A 27198-nucleotide genomic window follows, 5' to 3' on the forward strand; every position below is an offset into this window, starting at 1 on the left:
AACACACAGTCTGAATGCGGTCTGGATTCACCCTTCAGATGCCTTGTCTTATCTTTGCTCTTTGAAATACTATAGCTACTTAAAGGAGCTAATAGTGACAAATGACAATAAATAAGACTGACAAGAAAGAATGACATGCACATACGGAGCACTTGCTGAGAGACAAGAAACTGAAGTCAGCTGCCTGGCACATGCCTTTATAGCTTCCTGGTCGCTACGTCACCCCGCCCGTGATGTCACACCCTTCCATTGGACAGATTGCACACGATATTCAGAGTCAGTCTCATCAGGGACCTTCCCCAAAGTGTTCAACACAGCCCGAGTTCCTGAAAAGGAACTTGTGTTTAGGTTAATGGAATATTTAATTAATAAATTTAATTGCTTTATTTCTATGGCAGAATTTCATTGTAATCAAGGATCAACAAGCATTAAACACGATCATTTTGTAATCTAATCTGTTTCAACCACTTTTTTTAAGTTGCACAGAACAAGTTGAAACAAATGTTTCATGTAACCACATTTAAATGTAAATATTTTTTTCCAATGTTCTTCCATATAATAAATATGATTGTAATTACAAAACGTTTGTATAACAGGAGACTGCAGGGTGTTTTATCAAAAGTGTAAGCAGTACATCAGCTTTCAGCTTTTAAAGAAACAATGTTTATCTGGTATTACTTAATCTTTAAATGTGGCCAATTGTATATGAAGAAACTTTATAGTCTATAAAAATGTAATTTATGTGCAAGCTCAGTTCCTTGTGATTTATGATTTTAAGATGCCCCTATTCATTCTATTGTGTATGAATAATCAAGTTTGTGAGAAGCTGACCTCATAGTAAAGCAACATATATCTAATCTCTCTCCATTATGCTTCTCCCACTCAAGCGCAATAATTCATAACAAATCTCATAGTTCTCTCATCATGCTGCATGTATTCATAATGAATGTCATGGCAGTGAGTGCCAAATAAGACTCAGATCTTTTCAAACTGAAATTCAAAACAACCTCTATACACTTCATTTTTATTGTCTTTTTTTCATTTATGTTAACATTAATTATGTGTAAGTGCTTTGTGTGTACTTTATTACATAAAGATACACTTTTTATTTAAAATTCCAGAAATTCATTATTAGAGGTGGCTTTGATCACACTAATTGTTTTAAGATTTGCAATGGTATTTTCACATTTGAAAGGAACTTGTAAAAGGAATTTCTAATCCCCTAACTTGTTATACTATCTTTCAATCTGTTATAGTTATGCACATCAAAAAACTAATTTAGGGGACCTGTGAACTTAATTAAATGCATGGTTGTGTCAGACTCTGTTCCGTGTTTTGTGTTTATTTTTCTCTCTTTGACCCAGTTTTCGTCCTCATGTTGATTAATTTGATTCCAGGTGTTTTCTATGTTGCTTCATTGATCCCAGGTGTGTTTAGTCTGTAGTCCCATTTGTCATTGTATTTAAAATGTTCCCTTTCAGTCGATCACTCACAACGCAACATTGTTGACCAAGGCAAAATGGGATATTGCTTCAGTAGACCAATCTACTTCCAGTGTAAACTAAATGAGCCAATGCACATTGGCATACAATTATTGCATCAGGCTGCCGCTGATCACAGAGTGAGTATAAGAAGGCAGCAGGTGCAATGCATACCAGCTTTTCACTTGGAGCCAAGCATTAGTATCGTTCTGCTCAACCGTGTCTGCTGTGAACTACGAGTTCAACATGTTCTCGGAAGCTTTGTTTGTTGACGAGACGGTGCTTCACCGTTCAAGATGTTAATGCAGAAACGCATCTTCAGGTGCATCCGTCCCAAAGATTAGTTTGCAGTGTTCGACCTGAAGGACGAATACTTTCATGTATGGTTCCTTCTGCACCACAGACCCTTTCTGCAGTTCTCATTCGAAGGACAGGCATATCAGTACAAGGTTCTGCCCTGCAGGCTGTCCCTGTCTCCCCTATCTTCACGAAAGTCGTGGAGGGGGTTCTTGTTCCTCTCAGAGAGCAGAGTGTTCACATTCTCAACTATCTAGATGATTGGCTGATACTAGCACAATCCCGGGATCAGTGGTGCAAGCACAGGGATTTGATGCTCCGGCACCTGAGCCTGTTGGGCTTTGGATCAACAGCCGACGCAGAGGATCTCTTTTCTCGGCATGGAGTTGGATTCGGTTGAACAGACAGCACGCCTCACATAGGAACGTGCGTGGTTGGTGCTAGCCCGCTTGAATATGTTCAAGGGCAGAACAGCGGTCCCACTGAAACTTTTTCAGAGGCTCCTGGGTCATATGGTGGCCGCAGCGCTACTTACATTGCTTGGCCTATTACATATCAGAACGCTCCAGCACTGGCTTTATGGCTAAGTCCAGAGGTGGGCATGGAAGCATGGCACTCACTGGGTCCAAGTTACATTGGCCTGTCACCAAACCCTCACCCCGTGGTCAGATCTCGCTTTTCTCTGGGCAGGGGTGGCCCTAGAGCAGATCTCCAGGCATGTTACATGGATGTCTCCACCACCGGCTGGGGGGCCATGTACAACTGGCATGCAGTCTCAAGGGTTTGGATGGGCACACAGCTGCAGTGGCACATCAAATGGCTAGAGTTGTTTGCAGTGTACCTTGCCTAAAACCGTCTCAGAGGTCAATTACGAGGCAAGCAAATTCTGGTCCAAACAGACAACACAGCAACTGTTGCGTACATCAACTGACAAGGTGGTCTGTGCTCCCGTCGCATGTCACAACTCGCCCGCCACCTCCTCCTTTGGAGTCGGTCACTTCATCCCATTCGCATTCAAGGCCTGCTCAACCATACATCTGACGAGCTGTCTCGAGCAATGCTCCCGGGAGAATGGTGACTCCATCCCCTGACGGTCCAGCTGATTTGGAGATGATTCGGAGCCGCTCAGGTAGGTCTGTTTGCTTCTCCAGAGACCTCTCACTGCAAATTGTTCTACTCCCTGACAAAGGAAACTCGGCACGGATGCACTGGCACATAGCTGGCCGCAGGGCCTACGCAAGTATGCATTTCCCCCAGAGTCTTCTCGCACAGATATTGTGCAAAGTCCGGGAGGACGAGGAGCAAGTCTTGCTAGTGGTGCCGTATTGGCCAACTCGGACCTGGTTCCCCGAACTAGTGCTCCCCACGAAAAAGACCCTCTTTGGCCAATTGCTCTGAGGAAGGAACTACTGACTCAGAGACGGGGCACCGTTTGGCACCCGCGTCCAGACCTTTGAGAACTCCATGTCTGGTCCCTGAACGGAACGCAGAGGTTCTAGGTGACCTACCCCAGGAGGTAGTGGACACCATCACTTTGGCAAGAGCACCATCTATGAGACTTATGCCTTGCATCTATGCTTATGCCTTGAAGTACAACCTGTTCGGCAAGTGGTGATCTTCTTGTTGAAAGGACCCCCGTAGATGCCGATTGTGGCCATGCTTTCCTTTCTGCAGCAAGGACTAGAGCGACGGTTGTTTCCCTCCACCCTCAAAGTCCAGGTTGCCGCCATTGTTGCGTACCATGACCCCATGAATGGGAAGTCTTTAGGTAAGCATGACCTCATTGTCAGGTTCCTTAGAGGGGCCAGGAGGTTAAATCCTTCCCTGCCCCCCAGTTAACTTTTTATTCATTTAGCTGATACTTTTTAACCCAAAGCGACTTACAGTTGCTATATATATATATATATATATGTCAGAGTTCACACGCCTCTGGAGCAACTAGGGGTTAAGTCTTGCTCAGGTACACATTGGTGTCTCACAGTGGATTCGAACCCAGGTCTCTCACACCAAAGGCATGTGTCTTATACACTGCGCCATCAACACCCCCTAAAGGGATGCTATTTGTGTATTTGCTCCCGAGACCTTCTTCGGGAAGAATAGGGCTTCCGCAAGCGTCCCTGTTCCAAGCGGAACAGGTAAGTTTTTCCAGTGTTAACTAATCTCAGCCGGTGAGGTAGTGCTTTGACAATGGTGAGTGGAACTACTTGTTCCAAGCCCCGGCCTACGCCTAATAGGGGTACGGAAGGCTCGCACAGGGCACTGGAAGGGGCAGCACCCATGACGCTTTGGTAGGGATCCCGAGAGAGTGACCGACTGAAAGGAAGCGTCTTTGTTACGTATGGTAACCCTCTTGTTCCCTGAAGGAGGGAATGGAGACGCCACATCCCATCGCCATGGTTGCTGTACCGCCGCTGAGCTGCCAGGTCTCCAGCTCGGCTTCTCAGCGAAAACCTGGTATGCATTGCACCTGCTGCCTTTTTATACTCACACTGTGATCAGCGGCATCTGGATGCAATAATTGCTTGCCAGTGTGCATTGGCTCGTTTAGATTACACTCAAAGTAGATTGGTCTATCGAAACGATATCCCATTTTGCATCTGTCACCGATGTGGCATTTTTAGCATGCTTTGTGCAGGACTTGCAATTAATTTGCTCCAGGGCCATGACTACATTTATGAGTGAATTATGTTGAAAGTAATCGGAACAGCTTATTTTATTATGAGTAATCAATTTAAAAATTAGTTTATGCTACTTTGTATTTCTAAATCTACATAGTCTGTTTTTTTTTACATGATTTCATTAAAAGTTTTATTAAAACGGTTATGCAAAACATCTCAGCCATTTTCTTTTAGCTAAAATGGCTGTTTTCAAATAATATGTAATTGTAGGCATTGATCAATGTAATGCTCTTGTTCAGATTTATATTTAGTAAGAAAGAAAATAGCAACTGTCAGCAGATGCTTTTATCCATAGCAATTTACAGTAAAGTTATTACAGTGACAGTTCTCCCTGAATAAACTTGAGGTTAGATGCATACACAAAATAAATGTTTCTGTCATAGTCTAGCACAATAACAAGCTCAATGGTTTGATTCCCTGTGAATGCACATGGGTTTCATCATTGAAACTAATGCTACATCCACACAAAGTCAGAGCTTTCCCTATCCAATCTTTTTTTTTCCTTGTCTCAAGAAATATCCACGTCCACACGAGACCACAAAACGATGTAGTATACATGCCAGACCAGAATGTGGTGCTGTAAAAATGGAGAAGAAGACTATGCGCTTAAACCTTAGCGAGTGGTACACAAATGAACATGGAACAATACATTTATTAATCCGTGTTAATGTTAGTTAATGAAAAGACAATCGTTCAGTGTGTGTTCATGTTTTTGTTGCTGTTACGTGATGTAGAGGTGTTTGACTAGGGGCAAGACGTGGGCTGAAAATATTCCGAAAATATACGGATTCACTGGCCACAGGACAGCGCAAAGGCAGCGTTTTCAAATTTATCCACTCTGAGACACAGTTAAAAAAAATATCAGTTTCACTCTTCCAAAAAGGTGGATCCATGTGGACGAAACACCTATACGATACAAAATTTATTTGTATACGGCGAGATGCGTCTCCATGTGGACGGGGCCTAATATGCAAGATAAATGTTATTTTATTAGTTTCAGTATAACAATATCTTGGGAACACTTTATAGGGGTCATATGATGTTTTTTTTTTGTTTTTTTATATCATTATTTTGTGTTTTTGGTGTAACAGAATATGTTGACATGCTTTAATATTTAAAATATATATATATATATATTTATTTGACAATATTTACGTAATTAGAAATATAGAATTTGAAAATCCATTTAATATAAAAAAAATAATAAACAGATGTAAACTTTAGATTGCAACTTCTTGATTTTTTTATAAATTAATTTTTTACAAACACAATCAAATAAAATATGAATAAAAAAAAGGCCCTGCAACCAACAATGCAACAATCAAATATTTTAAGTTTGACAATCGTAAAAATAATTTTGTAGAACAAAAACAAGATATTTTTCCTTTGTGATTAACAATTAATGCAACAGAGGGTAATGTGGAAAACCAGTAGTGAACACGTGCTCACACTCACTCGTTTTCCCATAAACAAATATACAGTGAGAAGCAGTCAATCCAGTGATCTAATGAGGGTGAGAGAGAGAGAGAGAGAGAGAGAGAGAGAGAGAGAGTATACCGGAGGAGAGCAAGATAGAGAGCACTCCAGAGCGCTGAAGGCAGAGCTTGAGTAAGACTGTGAAGAAAGACAGCAGGAGGGGAATGAAGGTAGAGAGAGAGATAGATAGAGAGAGAGAGAGATAGGGGTGTACAGTAGCTCCCTTCCTCAGGCAAATCCTACAGGAGGAGTCCGTCTGCGTGAGAGAGGGATACAGAGCACAGGAACATCAGAGTTGGAAGACCGAGTTGGTCCTGGTCTTTGCACCCTGTGCTCGAAGCAGATGGCAGTGCTCTCATAGTGTGTTTTCTTCAGCTGCTGCAAGGTAACGGAGCATCGCTCGCTCTCTCACACACAGATTCAGTGTCTGCATGAAGCTCTTGTCTTGCTTTGTGTGTGTTTGTCACTCTGCCTTTTTATTTTGCACTGTTTTGTGCGGCATGCTGTGCGTGTTTGTGTGTGTACACATGGATACGGTAGTGAGGAACAGAGCTGTCTGACAGTAAAGTCTCTCTTATTTAATAACCATTAAAGCTTACATTACTGAAGCTGCGATGCATTTTATGTAATTTTAAAGATTTTAGATTTAAATGTACTGGAATTTAAGGGAAAGTGTATGTTTTAAGGTTAGTTTTTACTATTTATTTTTTTCCCCTTCACTGGTTCATTCCAGTGGTCTCACAGTGTGACAAATGAAGTTCAATTATTCCAATTAATTTGTGCTAATAAAAGCTGCATGCATAGCATTAAAAACCCATTAGAAAAATTGTTGTTTAAAGTAAACTTAGATTCTACATTGCAGAACTTGTTAACTTCCTGTAAGTGTTGCAAAAGCTGTTTGATTATATTTTAATCAGTTGTCATTGTGTAGTACATGTTTGAATTGCAGTATCATGCAATTGTCAGTGTAGTGCAGAAGTGTAATGAATTGCATCTGGTATACAATGTGGCTAATATTTATATTAGTCTTAACCAACATTTCCTTGAAATGGCAAATTATATTGTTGTCATTGATGTAAATTACTGAAAAGCCAAAACTGGTTTTAGAAATCAATGAGTTTGTTTTATTTCCACATCTTTGAGCACTGGCCTACAGCTCGGATGTCATTTGATTTTCTGTGTTATTTTTAATTGTTAGTTGTTGTTTTTTTTTAAGACTTAATATATTTATTCCAAATGTTAAAGGTTCTTCAGTAGTTCTTCCTCTGATTCTTACTCTTATCAATATGCCATAGTTAATATAATGAATTCTGTGTTTTCCATTTTATTTATTTATTTATCGGTTACTGTTTTAATAGTTTAAATATATTTCACTAATCACTAAGGATGCCTCATGCATTGAATTGATTAAAACTTGGACAATTTAATACTTTATTAAAATTTTAAATGTAATAGTGCCCAAAGAAATTGCTTTTTTATTTGTATATGCAAATCTATAATAAAAAAAACATTAGTAATCAAATTAATTTAATATTTTTTCATTCTTAAGTTTTTTTACATTTGTTTTAAATCTGTTTTTTAATTATTTTATTCTCTTATTTCTTATGCATATATTGAAATTATGATTATTTTAAGTTCTTTAATCTTTTAAAATACAAAGTGGTGCACAACTGAGGTTAACTGTTTAAATTAAATCATGGATGAACAATTATGCAATATTCCTTGTAAATATATATATTTTTTAAATGTATTGCTATTCAATTAATAAGTTAATTCTACTGTACAATCGTAATCTATTTTTTCATTATTTATTTACGTTTAATCAAATTTGTTTTGGCAGCTTGTAGTGAAAAGCTTTAAGTTTAACCATGTAACAAAAATTTCATTTTTTGGCCTTCTGCATTGTATATATTATAGGGTTCTATAATATGTGTATTTTTATTTCCTGGATCTGAGATGGTTTACTTGTTTAGGCTTGGAAAGAAGGAAAGACATCAGCATGTTGATGAAAACACATCATGAAGAATGTGTGAGATATTTGTAATACTGAATGCATCTATCTGGTGTGCAGTGAGCGGGGCTGTAATGAGCACTGAGAGGGTAATAGATGGATGCAGAGACGAAAATCCATTAGGGTTAAGTCTCCTGCAGTGGGGACGGTCTAAGAGTCATCGTCCTTCACTTTCCACCCCCAGAGCAATCATAACTCAACTGTGTAAATAAACTCTGGATAGTGGCCTGAGCTCAGGGCACAGCCAAATTGCTTTGGAGTGGTACTAATAAAATGAATAAATGAATGCTTTATTGGAGTAAGAAATAAGGTCAGTCAAAATGCCCTTAGACACGAAAACCTATCTATCAGTTTCACAGAAGAGAACAGAAGTATTAAATGCGTTATGAGTTATTCCCCATGGGCAGAACAGGTTTTGATTCTGAAACACATTGCAGATTCCATTCAGTTACATCAGAAACACACTCTGGCCGTTTGCCCGAGGAGATGAAAAATGCTGAGACGTTCTGAACGAAATGTCTCAGACTGCATCGAATGTCATGTCCGACATGAGTAGTTATTAAGAAACATTCCACCCACTTTTCCGCACCAATGGAAAGAATGTGGGTGGCCACTTCAGGGACTTTTCCAAAGCCACACGATATTGACTAGACTAACCGAGAAAGAGTTAATACAGAGTCTATAAGAAGAGTTTGTGACCAATTTTACGAAATGTAACAACCAGAAATGTGTTTGCATGTTTTTGTTTTTTTCATACATTCATTCATTGAATTATTAATTTGTATGCTTATGTATTCATTTTTCATGTATTTATTTATTTACGTATTAATTTAAACATAATTGTATTTATCCATCTCTGCATTTATGCATGTGTTCATTCATGTATTTATTTTTCATTCATTCATCCATACATCCATGTATTAATTTATTATTGATCATTCATGTTATTTTTTTATTCTTTCTTTCTTTCTTTCTTTCACTCATTTATTAATTTATTTTATTGAGTTGTTCACAAAGAGACCAAAACACATTAATTTTGATTTCATGCTGTCTTTATTGCGGTTACTCTGATAAACAAAGTAAATTAATTTGGGAAGGCAGTTGTCCCTTAATCAGTCATTTCGCAGGGGAAAAGTGCTGTTCACACTTACAGTATGAAGACTGGAGCGGTAGGAAGAAATACTCCTCCAGGGACTGAGCAGCCATTAGCAAGTCTTTAGTAACCATGAACGTGCGCCCTCTTCCACAGCGACCGCTCTTTAAATACACCAACACAATGCTCTGTGATCATGTGTGCTGCTTATTCCATGAGATCAATTAATAAGAAGTATTTTTTTTTCACACATAAATGCTATAGAGTTCATCTGCAGAGATTTACACTGCTGGGATGGTTTCGTTCCACAACAGCAACAGCCGTCTGAAGCCTCATTCATAATTTACAGTGTGGAAAATGGTGTTTGTCTGTAGCTGCCAGCATATAAGATTAATCTTTTCAGAGAAGGAAGCTGGCATTAGGATTATACAATTCTGAACTAAAGCTAACAAAAAACATGATTTCATCATGATAAAACAAAGGCAAACTCCTTTTTCATTAGTATTTGAGGAGTGCAGGAGTTTCAGAGCACTTCAAAATACTTGAGTCGTGATGATGGTGATTAGTGTTGTTCTGTTTTGTACCGGAACATTCTAAATATGAAACATTTCTCTTGTTTTGAGACACTGAGTGCCTTTACATTGACAATATCACACCAGTTATGCTTAATACAATCATATGCACTTTACACTCACATATATCCAATTAACATATTTTATAGAAAATTGGGTCAAAATTTAATTGAGAGGGAAAAAAGCATACAAAATCACATATCGGTTATATTTTACTATCACATAAAAATAAAAAATAAAAATAATAATAATGGAAAAGTAAATGAAACTTAACATTAAAACATGTATTTTAGTTCCCTTCACTCAACAACAAACCCATTAAATGTAACAGTATTCAAAACAAAAAATGAATGAAACGTATACACACTCCCAGTGAAAATTCTAGTATTTGGAGGGAAGTTATTTTTGATAGAACAATTTAATAAATATTTAATAATTTAAAAGATTATAAAAATATATATTTTTTATTAGTATTATTCTGTGCATCAGTGAACTGAAGCCCAGGAAAATGCATTAAGAAAATATTTTTATTGTAATTATGCTGTTGGATATTGTTATCTTGAAGTGGAAATACTGTCTGAAACAAATCAGTTTTTGTAGTTCATCTCTAAAGCGTTTGATTGTCTCTTTCTAATGTCACTGGTCGCCAGGGAGATTCTGCAATCATTTATTGTCCAGTAGATGTGAATCTGGTGTGCGGTGGTTTTCTGTTCCCTGCTGTTTTCTCTCTTCCTCTGCCATTTTCCTTCCCCCAGCAACATCTCCTCCTCTCTTTAATGATCCTCTGCTTGCTCTTTTTCAGCGTCTCCTTGCTCACCTTTCCCCTCTCCCTCTCCCTCTCCCTCTCCCTCTCCCTCTCTCTCTCTCTCTCTCTCTCTCTCTCTCTCTCTCTCTCTCTCTCTCTCTCTCTCTCTCTCTCTCTCTCTCTCTCTCTCTCAGGTGTATAATCAGGTCTGTTTTCATGCCCCTGTAACCAGATGGCAGATTGAAACACATAAACTGTGCCATTCATTGCTTGTCTTGGTGCAGATTGTTCACTTAACAGGACAAAGAGAGCGTGACGTTTGCCTATTGATTTTTTTTTTTTTTTTTTTTTTTTTTTTTTTTTTTTTTGCTGCATCTATAGGTTGTGAATCTGAATGACGTTGTGAAGACAGACAGAGGTTACACCGGTCAAAGCATTCCCATCTGGTGCATGATTGCCTCTTTCTGTAGTAACAGAGTCAATCAGCAAAGTTTTTGCAGAAACTGCGGCCCTCTTGGTAAATAGTCCTTAAAGCTGATTTGTGTAAACTACATTCATGTTCTGTCCCAGAGAAATCTGCAGAGACATCTATGATAAAGATATGCAGTAGCCAGACAGCAATATTGGCTCTACCGATGATGTAAGATTGGGGTGGGGAGGGTTGATTATTTTAAAAGATGCTGAATTATAAAATGGTGAAATATAAAGTCAATTTTTGGTTATATTTGTTTGTTGTCTCATATATAAATATTTATAAACAATAATAATACAATTATTTTTATATAACATATTGTAATATTTAAGATTATAAAGTAGATATTAAATTTTAAAAATATTAAAACGGTGCTTGATCTGTGAATATTAAGCTATTTTCTTTATTTATTTAAATATACTGTACATTTTCAACAACAAAAAAATCCTGTTTTTGGGAGGCATGTGTCTTTTATCACTAATTTAGGGAGAGCTTTTATCACAGTATTAGCTACTTATTGTGTGTTTTTTTAACATTATTATGAAAATTCATATGTATTATGTTTTTTTTTTTTTCTTTTACTCTCCATCTGTTTGATTGTGTCATGTTGGTTTTGGCCAAACCCATCAAGCTTTGGCAATAGAATAGGGTAGAACTGGCACAGTTAATTTGTCCTCTGCCAGCACCTTGAACATATGCTTAATGACATTTAAACATTTACACTTTACATTTACCTTTAGTTATTTAGCAGAATGAAACATTTTACATTTTTAGAGAATGATGGCGATAAAAGGCTTGCCCGTTGCTCGTCTTTCAAAAAAGTTTCAAGATATCCTCTAATGTTCTTTGGGAGGAAAATGTGATCCACAGGTTCTGACAGTCCATTATTCACAAGCCCAAAATTTATTTTAAAAAAAATTTTATTTGATAAGAAAAAAACTGTATTTCAATAATTCAGAATATAAATCTGTATTTGAATAATGGGTGGTCCCCAGTAAATATATGTAATCAATGAAAATAATCAGAATAGCTGACACCAAGTCATTCAGTAAACCTTTCTTCTGCTGAAAATAAGAAAAAGCGTCAGCTTTTGAACCCAGAAGCCCTCAAGGCTAAATATATATCTGAACCAGCAGGCCAGCTTTGACATCATCTTCTGATTCCAGCATCTATTCATCTGACACACAAAATCCCAGGATGGACAATCCCTCTTGTGAGGATGCTGAAATACTATGTCATTTTGAGCACTCACAACTTAATGTGTAAAGAGAACATATTTTATGTAGAAAATAATATTTGATGCTATTTAGATCATGAAGAATACAACATTTTAAGTTAAAGACTATACCTTCTGTTACTATATGCTACTGGATCGACCGGCATTCAGAGTACGGCTGGTGTGAGAGACATCTTAACAGAAGGGGATCAGCCTAGGGAGCTGTAATTGATTCCACATTCAGTTTATTACTTCTTATTAAATGTCCCTCATGAATATCCTATAGCACAATGGACTGCATAACAAACAGCTGATGTCCAGATAATACGAAAAGCATGCTCAGAGATTAAAATGATTTCCTGGATTTTAATTATTATTATTATTTTATTTTTATTAAATCTACATTATATTATTATTAAGTAAGTGGCATCCTTTTATAAAGGTTCACTGATTGTTTTATGTTGAATTATGTTGAAAATGTCCAGTATCTGAGAGTTTCCCAGATAAAGGCAGTAGTAGGGCTGTGACCGTGGCAGTTTTAGGGTCAAACACGCTTTTAATGTGATTCAAACTTCCACTAAATTTGTGCATTAAAATAGAGATAATACAAAGTTTTTGAGCATGGATATTTAGCATCTAAGTTAAGATTAATTGTGTTTCCTCACAAAGCCAAATGTTTCATCATAAATCCTGCTCTGTGTTTTGAGATGGCTGTGGGACACACGCAGGTTACTCATCCCATCACTGCTCATCCCATGTGAGTGCACATTACTTTTAAAAAAAGGACTGTTCATTTTTGTAAGTGTAAAACTTTGCAGAAAAGAGAAAATATTTGACTGCATTAAAAAATGTAAAATAAATAAATGCTTTCATTAGGCTAAGCTATTGTAGTCACTATGAAAAATTGGAGATCTAAAATGATAACAGCTATTTTAATTAAAGTCAGAAATATTATTTAATGTCACCGAATTGACCAAAATACACTAATTCAATAAATATATATATATATATATATATATATATATATATATATATATATATATATATATATATATATATATATTGTGGCGGGGTGAGGAACTACACGACAACCGATGGACAGAAAAAGTCCCCGAAGGGTGGATTTATTCAATACAAGGGTGCTCTGAGTGAAGGCGGTGCTCTCCGTGGTGCTCCAAGTCCCTCGTGCTCTCTGTGTCTTGAGTGGTGGATCTCGTGCTGTGCTCTCCTGGTTGGGGGCTGGCGGTCACACGCTGCTCTCTGAAACAGAGGAGGTAAGGGTTAGTGGCTTCGTCGGGAGACATTCCTCCCCACACTGCTTTCCTCCTCTGCCTAAGTAGGCGCCGCTTGACGAGCTGCAGTTGCGGTTGCTCAGCCCGTGACGAGCTAGTGCCGGTGACTCCACTGTGTTGCCAGGGCGACGCTGACGAGCGCTCGGGACGCATGTCACACTCCCCCCCCCTAAGCGTCGACCTGCGCCTGCGGGACAATGGGGAGATATGGGGAGGGTGGGGAGTGGAGCCTGACAGATCTGCGAAAGCTGCCCCTATCCTGGAGAGGCCGTCCGCGTTGGCGTTGGCTGTCCCCGCCTGGTGTTGTATGGTAAAGTGGAAGTCCTGGAGTGCAAGGAACCACCGGGTCACCCTGGGGTTGGTGTCCTTTGCGCGGGCCATCCACTGCAGTGGCGCATGGTCTGTCAGCAGGGTGAAGCGGCATCCGAGGAGGTAGTAGCGAAGCTCCAGGACTGCCCACTTGACGGCCAGTGCTTCTTTCTCCACGGCGGCATACCGTTGTTCGGTCGGGGTCAGCTTCCGGCTAATAAAGATCACCGGGTGTTCCTCGCCGTCCTGGACCTGGGAGAGAACGGCTCCCAACCCGGTGTCCGAGGCGTCGGTTTGCACCAGGAAGGGGCAGTTGAAATCGGGGGCTCGCAGGACTGGCTCCGTGGTGAGGGCGGACTTCACCTGCTGGAACGCCTCTTCCGCTTCTGGACTCCAGGCTACCTTCTCGGGTTGCCCCTTCCTGGTCAGATCTGTCAGGGAAGAGGCTAAGGAGGAGAAGTTAGGGATAAAACAGCGGTAGTATCCTGCCAACCCCAAAAAGGCTCGTACCTGGGTCTTGGTAGAGGGCCGCGGTGCCGAGAGGATAGCTGTCACCTTCTTTTCCTGGGGGCGGATGAGGCCGCGTCCCACGCAGAAGCCCAGGTACTTGGCTTCGGAGAGAGCCAGGTGACATTTCCGGGGGTTGGCGGTGAGCCCCGCCCAGCGGAGGTCCAGCAGCACCCTCCGGAGCCGCTCCAAATGCTCCCCCCAGGTCTCTGAATGGATGACTACGTCGTCGAGGTAGGCCGCGGTGTAGGACATATGGGGCCTCAGCAGGACATCCATGAGCCTCTGGAATGTGGCGGGGGCCCCGTGCAGGCCGAAGGGAAGGACCCGGTACTGCCAGTGGCCACTGGGGGTTGAGAAGGCTGTCTTGGGCTTGGCATCCTTAGACAGGGGGACTTGCCAATAACCTTTGGTGAGGTCGAGAGTCGATATGAAGCGGGCCCTTCCTAGTCGATCCAGGAGCTCATCGACCCGGGGCATGGGATAGCCATCGAATTCAGAGACCTCATTTAGGCGGCGGAAGTCGTTGCAGAACCTTAGGGTGCCATCGGGCTTCGGGACCATTACAATGGGGCTGGACCAGGGACTCCGCGAGGGCTCAATTACCCCCAACTTCAACATCTCCTGTACCTCTGTCTCGATTGCGTGTCGTCGAGCCTCCGGGACACGATAGGGCCGCTGCAGGTGGTGTTCGGACTTCGTGCTGGATGACGGTCGTCCGCCCTGGCAGAGGGGAAAACACATCCGAGAACTGACCGACCAGGTGCTGCAGTTCCGTTTTCTGGGCCGAGGAGAGATTTGGATCCATGTCCACTACCACGGGAGAGGTGGTGGCGAGGGCCGAGAGCTGGGGCCCGGTCCCCACCCAGCGCTTCAACAGATTTATATGATAGAGCTGCTCCTCCCTTCGGCGACCGGGTTGGCGCACTTTGTAGGTGACGGGTCTCACCCGTTCGGTGACCGTATATGGGCCCTGCCAGCATGCCAGGAACTTACAGACGGAGGTGGGGACCAGTACCATGACGTGATCTCCCGGCTGGAACTCCCGGGGTTGGGCAGCCCGATTGAAGAGGCGCTGCTGGTCTTGCTGGGCCTTAGACAGATGCTCCCGGACCAATGGCATGACCCTGTCGATCCGCTCTCTCATGGCCTTGATGTGCTCGAGGGTGGTCCGACATACCACAGGTTGTTGTTCCCAGGCTTCCCGGGTGACATCTAGAAGCCCTCGGGGTTGGCGGCCGAAGAGGAGCTCGAAGGGCGTGAAGCCGGTGGACGCCTGGGGCACCTCCCGGACCCCGAACAGCACATACGGGATCATCTGGTCCCAGTCGCGTCGGTCCTCGGCCACGACACGCCGCAGCATCTGCTTAAGGGATCTGGTTAAAGCGTTCCACGAGCCCATCGGTTTGGGGATGGTACACGCTGGTCCGGATCTGTCGGACTTTGAGGAGTTTGCAGAGGTCAGCCATGATCCGGGACATGAAAGGGGTGCCCTGGTCGGTCAGGATCTCCGCTGGTAGGCCAACCCGACTACTCAGTAGGAAGAGCTCCTGTGCAATGTTCTTGGCGGTGGCCTTGCGGAGGGGAATGGCCTCTGGGTAGCGGGTGGCATAATCCATGATAACCAGGATATGTTCGTGCCCCCGGGCGGACTTCGCCAGCGGCCCCACCAGGTCCATCCCGATGCGCTCGAAGGGCACCTCAATGATCGGCAGCGGGATCAGCGGGCTAGGGGGAGGAGTATGTGGCGAGGTCCGTTGGCACGTCGGGCACGCTTGGCAGTACCGTTTGACATCTGCCTCCAGTCCTGGCCAGTGGAAGCAATCCCGGATCCGTTGCACAGTATTTTGAGCACCGAGGTGGCCAGCCATCGGGTGGGCGTGGGCGAGCTCCAAGATTGCCTGGACCTTGCTTCGTGGTACCACCAGGAGCGTCTTTTCCTCCCCCCTCCACTGGCCGACATAGTAGAGCAGGCCGTTTTGGATGACGAAGTGGGGTGTGGGGTGGGGAGCTAGTTGTAGATCCTCTCCTTCTGCCACCCGCACTTGAGACCAGCAATGCTTGAGGCGTTCGTCCCGGCCAGGCTAGCAGGCTGTGTGCTGGAGGTGAGGAGCTGATCGAACCCCGGCCAATCCCGGCCGAGGAGAACGTGCACCGGTAGGTTCCTTAGGATTCCCACTTCGACGGGCCAGGAACCAGGTGTCACGGCGATGGTCACTCGCCGGGCCGGCACATGTCTGGTATCCCCGTGCACACACGTTATCGCAAGCCGGGCTCTAGAACCTGTTCGGGGCGGAAGGACAGTCGGTTGTATCAGGCTTACCCCGCTGCCCGAGTCGAGGAGGGCGATGAATGGCCGGCCGTTGATGCGCACCTTGGCCCGCGGTGCCTTCGGCGCTGGACCGTGGACTGAACAGCCTGCTAGCCACGTCCGTCCTGGGGAACGCGTTGGCTCGGTGGGCATCGGCTCGTCCTGGGGGCCGGGAACCGCAGGCCTGCTCACGGGTCGCTGGGTGCCCTCCGGCGAGCGTCACTCCTGGACCACCCTTCGGGGAAAAGGCGGCGCTCGCTCCCCTATCTCCCGGTGTTGGGCGGCCTCCGCCAGCTCAATGGCCTCCACGAGCTCGTCGAGATCGGTGGGATTCCTCATGCCGGCCGCCTGCCTCAACGCACGGGGGAGGGCGCGGAGGAGTCGGTCGATCACCACACGCTCAGCTACCTTGTGTGCGGAGGGACCCCTGTCAACAGCCAATGTTGGGCCAGCCGGGTTAGTTCGGCTGCCTGGGCGTGAGCGGGCTGTCGCGCTCGATATTCCCAGTCATGGAACTGCTGCGCCGCACAGATTGGGGAGAGGCCTACCCGGCTCAGGATCTCCTTTATCACCTCTCCATAGTTCCGACTCCTCTCGGCCATCATGGTGAAATACGCCCGCTGCGCTTACCCGGTCAGCAGCGGCGCGAGGAGTCGGGCCCACTCGTCCTCTGGCCACGCCTCCCGGACCGCGGTGGCCTTAAACATTCGAAGGTACATCTCCACGTCGTCGTGCGTCGTCATTCGTGGCATCAGCTGGACGGCTTGGACACGGGGGTCAGGCAGCGGCGTGCGGTGGGCAGCGGCGCGGAGGGCGGCGAGCTCACGTTCGGCGTCTCCTTGACGTGAGGCCATGTGCTCCATTATCTGCTGCTGGCGGATGCTCACCTCGGTGAGGTGTTTAAGCAGTTCATCCATGCTGGGGGAGGAGCGGCCGCCTGTGGAAACAGAGCAGATACAAATGAACGGGGGAAGAAAAAAAAAGCACAAACAAAAAAAAAAACAAACGGGTGGCTTTAACGATCTCCTCAGGGGTCGGTTGTCGGTGTCCACCTCACACTATTGCCAGTATTCTCCACCAGTGTGGCGGGGTGAGGAACTACACGACAACCGATGGACAGAAAAAGTCCCCGAAGGGTGGATTTATTCAATACAAGGGTGCTCTGAGTGAAGGCGGTGCTCTCCGTGGTGCTCCAAGTCCCTCGTGCTCTCTGTGTCTTGAGTGGTGGATCTCGTGCTGTGCTCTCCTGGTTGGGGGCTGGCGGTCACACGCTGCTCTCTGAAACAGAGGAGGTAAGGGTTAGTGGCTTCGTCGGGAGACATTCCTCCCCACACTGCTTTCCTCCTCTGCCTAAGTAGGCGCCGCTTGACGAGCTGCAGGTGCGGCCGCTCAGCCCGTGACGAGCTAGTGCCGGTGACTCCACTGTGTTGCCAGGGCGACGCTGACAAGCGCTCGGGACGCATGTCACAATATACATATAGTTATTTACAGACAACAAAGAGTCAAAAGAGATGCTGTATTATGCATGCCAGGCCTGTAGTGGGCAATGTCGCTTTGTAAAGAAACACTGCACATCTATGCCTATACCATATAATCGTTTTTTTTTTTTTTTTTTTTTTTACAAAGGTTTTGGCAAAAAAAAAAAAAAAAAAAAAAAAAATCTAAATTATATATTATTACCTTTATAAAATAGGCATGAGGATGTTAATATACTTAATATTTGTGTGTATGTGTGTGTGACATCTTCATTTACTCAATGATTACATCATAAGCTGAAGCTTATTTTTAATCTCTTATTTCAGATAGATTGATAAAAATCTTTGTATTGGCCAAAAATTGATATTTTATTGTGCATATCTAATTTCTTTGCTTTATACACTGTAAGAAATTATTTATAAATAAACGAAACGTCATTGGAGTACGTTTTACAAGAAAATACTATATTTACAGTAATTATTTTACTTCACATTTTCAAAATTAGTTAAATGTACTGCTTGCTGTTTCTTTGCACTTATTTGTCAAATTAACTAATTCTTTGTTTCTTTAATATCAGTTTTATTATAATGTTTTGATGCTTAAATTCACTTTTAGTACTTAAATAATAATTTTTATGTGTTGTTTATATTAAATATTATATAATTTAATATATTTTTTTACTTATCAGCACTAATATGACAATAATATTGTCTTAATAGTACATAATACAAGTCCATTTTTATATACCAGTAAAGCACTACAAAAGATATATTCTATTTAGATATTTCCATGATTTGATGGTCTTCAGCAGTGAAAACGCGAGGATATTTGTCAAGCTTTGCTGTGATCAGAGGAGAGATTAGCATGAAAGGACTCTTGCTGAGGGATCCTGTTTAGTTATTAAATTTCAGCATGTTCTCTGGCTAACAGATTATTGACTAAAATGTGAATTTTTGCTTTAAATGTTGTTGTTGTTTTTTCTTCACTCTCTGGTCTTCTCACCACTCATATCAGATATTTTGGTCCTACTGAGATCTTGACTTCAAAATTCATGTTTCTTTTAAAAATGACTTTCCTGGAAATGCTATAGCATCAGATACCTCTGTCTGTCATTTTCTGCTGGTATAGGAGATAATAGCTCAGCAGTTCAATCATCCATAAGTTTTCACTTTATCAATCAAAGAGCCACTTAGATGTGATGCAGAGTGAAACTAAATGAGTTTAATCCATGTCCTGGCCAGTGATTGGGATAACGAAGACTTCTTTTAAACTAGAAGTCTGGTCAGGAAAAGATGTAAGTGTTCGCTCAAGGGAAATGTTTTCACACATAACATTTTGCAAATCTTTGTCTTTAGTAATTTGATATCAGACAATGAAGTATTTCCAAAACACAATTTCTGCAAAAAGACAATGCAGACAGAATTGCAGAATAAAATCATAATAATGGGAAATATGTACTGGTGGCGATGCTTCTATAATAGGGATATTATGTACATTTACTGAACATTTCAAAGTAAAATGTCCAGTGAGGGGTGCAAAATGCATGTTCAATATGTGTTGCATTTTTCTTATGTTGCTTCACGGAGCGTAAGTGCAATGACTTTAGCCAATCATAAGCCGATTGTTAATCTATTGATAATTGTTAATCGATTCCAAAAGTCCCACCCCTTAACACGGGTCATTTTAGACAGAGGGTCAGAATGAAGGTTGAAAATAAAAAATTGTATTTATTTATTTATTTTTGTGCAACAAAAGAATACTTTATTAACATTATAAGTAAACCTCAAGGAACATATTAAAATAATAATAAAAAAATTAATTTCATGACCCCTTTAAACTGTAAAGAGACTATGTAACTATGAAGTCTGTCTGTTCTGCGTATCTCTGTGTGAATAAGCAGCACAATATATAGCATATATATATATATATATATATATATACACACACACACACACACACACACACACACACACATGCAGTATGTGTATTGTGTTTCTTAGACAAAAACTGAAATATAGTGTGTGTTAGTATGAGCTGCTTTTATGGCAATTTCATATTGTATTTTTTGTTGGTCACAGTTGTTGAGATGTTAGCTGAACATTAAATGGAAAACATCCTCATTCTGGAGTTATGAATATAGTACAATGGCTAGACAGTGTTGGTGTAAAACACTGAGTAGTCTTCGTCTGTTCTCAGATATGCTTAATCCTTTGCACCTGGGAAATTTCTGGAAAATTCCTGTCACACGGCAGTGAGTTTGAGCAGGTAATGAAGAGGAGCTCAGCTGAAAGGCTGAACGGTTTAATGAGCACTACCAACCTGCTCAGCTATAGGCGACATAAATAGTCTTATCTAAAAATAGCTTACATATCCCTAGCTAGCGTTTTACAGGTTAGCACCATTCTAACATTTAATGATGGCGCTTCTCAGTTTCCTGCTGTCACTAGTCACGTTTCCATTAACTGATGCTATATGACTAAAACATTTTTTTTTTCCTCTTGTGATAAGTCATGGCAAGGGATTTTGGCTACTCTAGCCATTATTGAAGGAGGAGTATGCATGTATCCTGACAGAAGCAGCACAGAGAGCAGCTTGTGCCGTGGCACGACTGGTAACACTAGCGTTATCTAGAGCGACCGCGATTAGCTGCGGTGGAAAAAGTGTCTCACCATCGTCAAATCTGTTTTTTCTGTTTTATTACTTTACAATGAAGCTTTTACGAGTTAAAAAGGAGTGCTGAAAAAAAGGTATTTTCGCGCAGACAATGTTTAACTGGATATGATTTACCATTCAAGGGACATTTTAGTGATGTAAGACAGAAGCCTATAAAACAACCCCATCAAAACTGTGTTCAGAATTGTTATTACCTGATAAATTGAATTCTGTATTTTATTAGAATCTATGTGAAGTCACTAAAGCCTAAATGCTTCAAATCATTTGAAAACAATGTTCTTGTGACTTACAGAAATGCAGCAGAACATCTGATGAAAGAACATTTTAGGAGTAATTGTACCAGATATGACGTCCTCACAAGCCTCTTACAATGTTTTGGAACATCTGTTAAATTTGAAGAAATTGTTAGCTATTGATAGCCTTTTATAGCAATTTTGCAACAAATGGTATTCATTAAATTTGCCAGTTGCCCATTATAGTTGTACAGTGAGCCCAATGAGAGATGTTTCAAATATGGGGGAAACCCAATTTTCACACTTATTCACTTAACTGGCTCAGACTGAGGTGATGCACGTTTGGGCGAATGTGTTTTATCATTTCTATTTCTCCTATTTGTATGAATATTGGCAGAGATTTCTGCTTTACTATCTGATGCCTGAAGCTGACCATTCTGACTTCATTTTATAGATTGTTGCACTGAATAGATTGATCCTGTCATTTATGATAGCATTTAGCACAATACAGGTTCAGGAAACACACACAATGGTTTGGAAGCAGTTTTCTTTTTCATATCCTCTCCTCTTTTTAGACATATTCGAATAGACTTCTTTTCAGCCCATCAAATCAACTCATGGTGGTGTTTATAAACGGCTATTTCTGCTAATGATCATTGCTGGGTTTTGTATTATAGTAATTATATACATTTCTCTGTGATACTTATTTTAAATTATGTAAGACTCAATGAAGTACATGCAGTCATTAATATTCAAGCTGAAACTCCATTCATTAGAAGCTGAGGTTTCATTCTTGTCATGCATAACCAGCTCAACAAACTGTCAGTGCTTCTGGTTCTGGATGGATGGATGGATGGGTTTTGTGTGGCTGATGATGAAGTGGATGTCTGTCTGCTGTTTCTATCAGGCTTGATGAGGGCTGATCAGACATGCATCAGTCCCATACCGTCGTTTCATTGCTAATGATTTCTCCCTTCATCAGCCAGAAAACAACAGGACAAACTATAAATCAATATCTAATCCCATTTTAGTCTCAATATTTTCAGTTTAATTTGGCACCAGTGTTAATCAGTCAACAGAATTACTGCCTGAAAATATTAATTGATGATTCTAATACACACTTTTGATGAAAATTATGAAAAAAATAACAGTGCTAGACACATTACATATAACACATTAACAATGTTTTTAAAAGTCAAAAAATAATTAATTCAATCCTGTATAAAAATGTCCGTCTGAAAGAATGTGTGAATGTAGCCTTTGATTGCAGTGATTTGTTGTGAATTTACTAATCAGCTTAATGGCGTTTCAAATCATTTCTCCACAGTTGATTGAAAACTTAATACCAAACGTTTATATTTTTCGCGCAATTCTCTTTTTTTTTACTTTTTAGTATTTTTCCCAGCATGCATTTCTTTTCAATAGATAATCACTATTGACTTTTCATATATGAAGTGATCTTTTCTAAACTACATTTCTCAAAATGACTCTTTGATCAATAACTGCTGCTCCACACAATTGATTCTGACTTGGAGCAGTTTTCTTCTACTGTGTAGCACAAATTACCCATCATCCAGCTGAAAGAAAACATATTAAAGGTTTGATGGGCTTAAATGGTTTAAGCTGGCCGAGTTGCGGCTGGAAGCCTGGAAAGCTTCTCATCAGCTGATACTTAAAAAAAGCTTTTACTTAGTAGAAAAAAAGGCAAATTTAGCATATGTGTTTCTGTTGCATATCATATTTGATAAATTTGGCTTTAAAGGGTCACATTTTATGATACAAGAGAATGAAGCTTAAAACACCTCAAGTTTTTTCTGAGGCCCAAGCTGAGTAAAATATATATATATTATGTTTGACGCATATAATACACAGTTTTGGTGCATATAATACTCACTTTGTTGGCATGCGTATGACATGCATTTTGCCACACCCCTAACCATTGCATATCATGTGCACGCCAAAGTCCATTTCTGCATAGAAATAGTATGCCAAATAGTAATAAAACATTGTGCCATTGAAACACACTTTCATGAGATTGAGTTACATATTACTAACACTATTGACGTTATTTGTATGTTTCACAGCAAAAAAAATAAAAAAATAAAACCTGTGTCAGTGTCTGAAGGTTTTTATAATCATACTTAAAGGCCTTTAACTTACAAAAAAATAATAATAATAAGAAGAAGACAGACAGATGACAGAAGGCTCGTAGATTGTGTACAACAGGTGTTTCAGCCAAATATTCAACCCATATGACTCAATTAAAGAGGTAACATACAGGTCAAATATATTCAACCGTAATTATAGTGTCTGTTAGCTAAAACGCATATATTAAAGAGTGATGGTTTTATCGCTTTAGCATATTTGATGTGGCTGAAGGCAGTGGGTGGTAATTGCTCATTAAGGTACTTTTTCCCTCATGAAATATAGATGCAATTTTGTTCCGGGCTTTTATCTGCGAGTTAATAGAATTGAAATTCCCTGTCATTAAGGCTCTGAATTCCTCACTGCAAAGATGGACGATTTCAATCTGACATTCAGTTTAAAGGAAGACCCCCTGCAGAAAGGCGTATATCACTGCAGAGAGCAGGAGACATTATCTAATCATACAGTCATGTACTACAACTCTGAAACAAACACGCCAACATGTGCATGCTTTCCATATGTTTAATTGTTTATGTCAACAGTTGTGCATCCATTAAAAACTCACATTTATTGATTTATTTACCGAATATTTGCCTTTTATGGTGGGATTTCCCCACCTTGTTTTTCCCACAAAAACATAATGGCCCACAAAAACTAATAATAATAATAATAATGCTTTTAAGTTTTATTTTCTGATATATTATTACCAAATATTGGATTCAATCTTACGTCAACTTCTTTTCTTTCAGTTAGCACATGGTTTGTGTTTCCTTTGTAAACTGAATGATCGTGGACCTCGTTTTTGAGTGAATAATGCCAAAATGTCAATCAAAAACTGAGGTACTTGTACTTAAGAAACAAGACAACACAGGACAAACCTGTCATTGTCTGGAACAGAAGAGAGTAGCCAGTCGAGCAATGGGGAATTCTATTTACTTAATAATTCAGTGCTCTGAAATGTTATTGTGAATACTATTGTTGCTTGTTCATCGTTGTGTCTGCAAGAACAACAGAGTGACGAAATGCACTCTGTAGAGCAGTGTGGTCATATAGGTTTACCACTTGGTGCTCTTTCTAAAATCTGGGTCCTGAAGTAAAAGTAATAGTCTCACATCTGTGCTGCTCTAGTTTTGTGTGGTTAGAAATGATGACTCTGAGTATTTCGCTTGTTTGTTTCACAGCACCTCATTCTGCCATTCTGCGATTTCATGAGGATTTATTCCTCACAGAGTCGTCCTATTCTTAGCAAGACGGATGTAGTGCTGTGCTTGTAGTCACACACTCCTTATTTATTACATGACCAGGGGTGGCAACGATAATTTGGCGTATAAGTGACAAATCTGCTCACAGCTTCACATACAGTAGCAGTGTAATGTGTAAGCAATTAAGAAAAAATGTAATATGTCATATTTCTGGTAATCCTTTGTATGTATGCTGACGTTTATGGGTAATGCATACTGAAGAATGAATTTCCCAGCAATACTGTGTGAAGTGCATGATGGGTTACAGAGGTGAACGCAGGATGCTGTTATTATCAGCAGAAGCTCTGAAGTGCAGCTGATGGGATTTGTAGGTGGTTTATTTCGCCTGCTGTTTAACCCCAATCCACTGATAACAGTTTTTGCTGTGAACCCTGACTTTCTCTCTTCCTTTTCCTGCTTCTCTCGCTCCTCTCGTTCTTTCCTCTCATGGAATGAATGGTTCCTGCTCTCCTTGACCTTGAGCTGTTGAGGAATAAGGCTAATGTCTGATCAGTTAGTGATGGCAGAGGCAGGGGAAGGTTAATTTCAGCACTTAGACTGTGTCTGATGGTTTAGTGTTCATTCATCATCTGCAGCTCTGACACGGTCACACATTATCTCCTGTGCTGTCTCTGTTTGGTCGCTGTTGTTAATCTGTCTCTTCTGAATTGGTCTTTTTAAGGTAAATTAATCATGTCCCAGCACACACATTTAGCTCCTAGTACTAAGTGTAACTCTATCTCCATTTAATTATTATTTTTTTTTTCACAATGCTAAAATATCTAACAATATAATAACAATTCTGGATATTTGTTACCATTTTAAATACAACAGGTAAATAACATTAAGGGCATACAATTTAAAAAGCCATTGTATTAGTTTGTTCCCTCATTTTATTTAAATCATGGACAAATTTTATTTTATTTTATTTTATATATTTATTATAATATTATATTATATTATTTGTCATGTGCATGCAAATGAAAGAGCCATTGGAAAGTGACAAACAATATTATAATTTTTTATGCATAATGTCATCCCTGAAATATTTGTAAATTCTGTTAGCAATATTGCAAGAAGTTTTGTAATTTGTTACTCATGTTATATAAGAAAATTATGTTTAATTAAATTACTTTTTACACACACACACACACACACATATGTATATATATATATATATATATATATATATATATATATATATATATATAATTTTGTTTTTGTAAAGTGAGTAATGTTGTACTAATCTCTCTAATTTTATTATCACATGGGGGCCATTGACAGAGCCGATTAAAAGTGAAAAATAGTATTAGAATTGTATTATATATACTACCATCTCTGAAATAATTCTGCATAAGAGTGTACAGTATAATCTGTAAAAAAAAAAAAAAAAAAAAAAAAAAAAGGTAGCTGTCAGGAGTGTTTATCCTGATCTTCATCTCTACAGACAAGAACAGTGAGAGACCAGCAGTACACTTAAGTGTTTTTTTATGTATTATGCACAGTTTTCTTATGTACTCTTAAAATCTGAAATACACTACAAGTGCACACAATTATGCACAGTTCTTTTTCACAAGAGTCTGGGGAACACAAAACAATATACTGTATTTTGAAGAATATTGGTAGCAAAAAGGTGTTAATGTGACCACTGCTGCATTTATGTTTGTTGAGAAAAGGCAAAAATGATCACTTTTGTACTGTATATTATTGGGAAATAGCCAACCAAGCTATAATATCCTATGAAATCTTTGTATGATGAAAGAATTGATGTATGGAAACTCAGTATGACAATTTATTCTCAATATGAACTCTTCATCATATCACATCAGCTATACTGACAGATTTCACATTCTTTCATGTTCAGATTTCACTCTCTCTCTTCTCTTTTTCAGAATATTATTAATTTGAGTCTGAGTCTGTGTGTGGAAAGAGAGGCAGTGAATGGACTTTTGCTATTACAGCAGGGTTACGTTTGGTGCACAGATGTTTAGAATTGCAAATGCATGATTATGTCCACATCCATGACAGGCTTTACTGGATCTGTCTCCGGCACACACTTACAGTCTGATCCGTCTGCAGTCCCTTCTTCAACATCTCTCTCTCTCTCATCACTTCAAATGGCTTTAAAGATTTTAGTTTTGTTTTAGTAATTATAGGTAAATGGATAGTTCACCCGAAAAAAAAAAAAAACAATGTTTTTGTGCATATAATGAAAGTCACCAAAACTGTTTTGCTACCAAAATTCTTCAAAATACAGTATATTGTTTTGTGTTCCACAGAACTGTGCATAATTGTGTGCACTTGTAGTGTACTTCAGATTTTAAAAGTACATAAGAAAACTGTGCTTAATACATAACAAAACACTTAAGTGTACTTAAATTGGGTCAATTTTCACAACTTTTTCTTAACACACTAAAGTACACTTTTAAAAAGTGCACTTTGCAATCATTATACATTTTAATTCACTGTGTTTTAATTCTCTTTTGTCATTCTTTAAAGAAGTACACTTTCATAGGTTGACTATTATAAAGCACATGAAAAGTACTTGATTATGGTTTTAACTGTAATGTGCTATTCAATATTACATTACAAATAAATATGTCACTTCCTGTTGCCAACTGGTGGCGCTATGACTAAAACTGATTATGGTCATGTAGATCTGTTAAGGGCAGAAGTCTTATCTAACATGTGAAGTTTGAGGCAGATTGGACATTGTATGTCTGAGTTACAGCAACTTCCTTTTTCATGGCGAAACATCAAAATTTGTCAGACGGCCATGGACACGCCCTTTTACAAAACCTCAAGATCTTCGCAATTTAACATCACAAAGGCCTTTAGATTGGGCATACCAAATTTGGTGTTGACTTGAATAAATCTCTAGGAGGAGTTCGTTAAAATACAATGCATGGAAACGACAAAAATTGCACAAAATGTGCTCATAATATTAAAAATAACCGACTTCCTGTTGGG

The 27198-nt window shown here is 40.3% G+C and overlaps 1 protein-coding gene across 5 annotated transcripts in view; it reads left to right on the top strand.

The window, feature by feature from the left end:
• The window catches only part of gramd1bb (GRAM domain containing 1Bb), a 138828-nt gene that overhangs the window by 19528 nt on the left and 92102 nt on the right, over positions 1-27198 (top strand). For 2 of the 5 annotated variants that reach the window (XM_052582485.1, XM_052582486.1), the window contains exon 1: positions 6087-6317. The exons of 1 other annotated variant lie outside the window; for it this stretch is intronic. The gene's annotated coding sequence lies outside the window, so the exon portion shown is untranslated. Of the gene's footprint in view, positions 1-6086; positions 6318-27198 lie in introns of those variants that run through there. 2 more of the 5 variants (XM_052582487.1, XM_052582488.1) reach the window with 1 other exon arrangement.

This window comes from Carassius gibelio, chromosome B18, assembly GCF_023724105.1.
Source record: "Carassius gibelio isolate Cgi1373 ecotype wild population from Czech Republic chromosome B18, carGib1.2-hapl.c, whole genome shotgun sequence".
NCBI lineage: Eukaryota > Metazoa > Chordata > Actinopteri > Cypriniformes > Cyprinidae > Carassius > Carassius gibelio.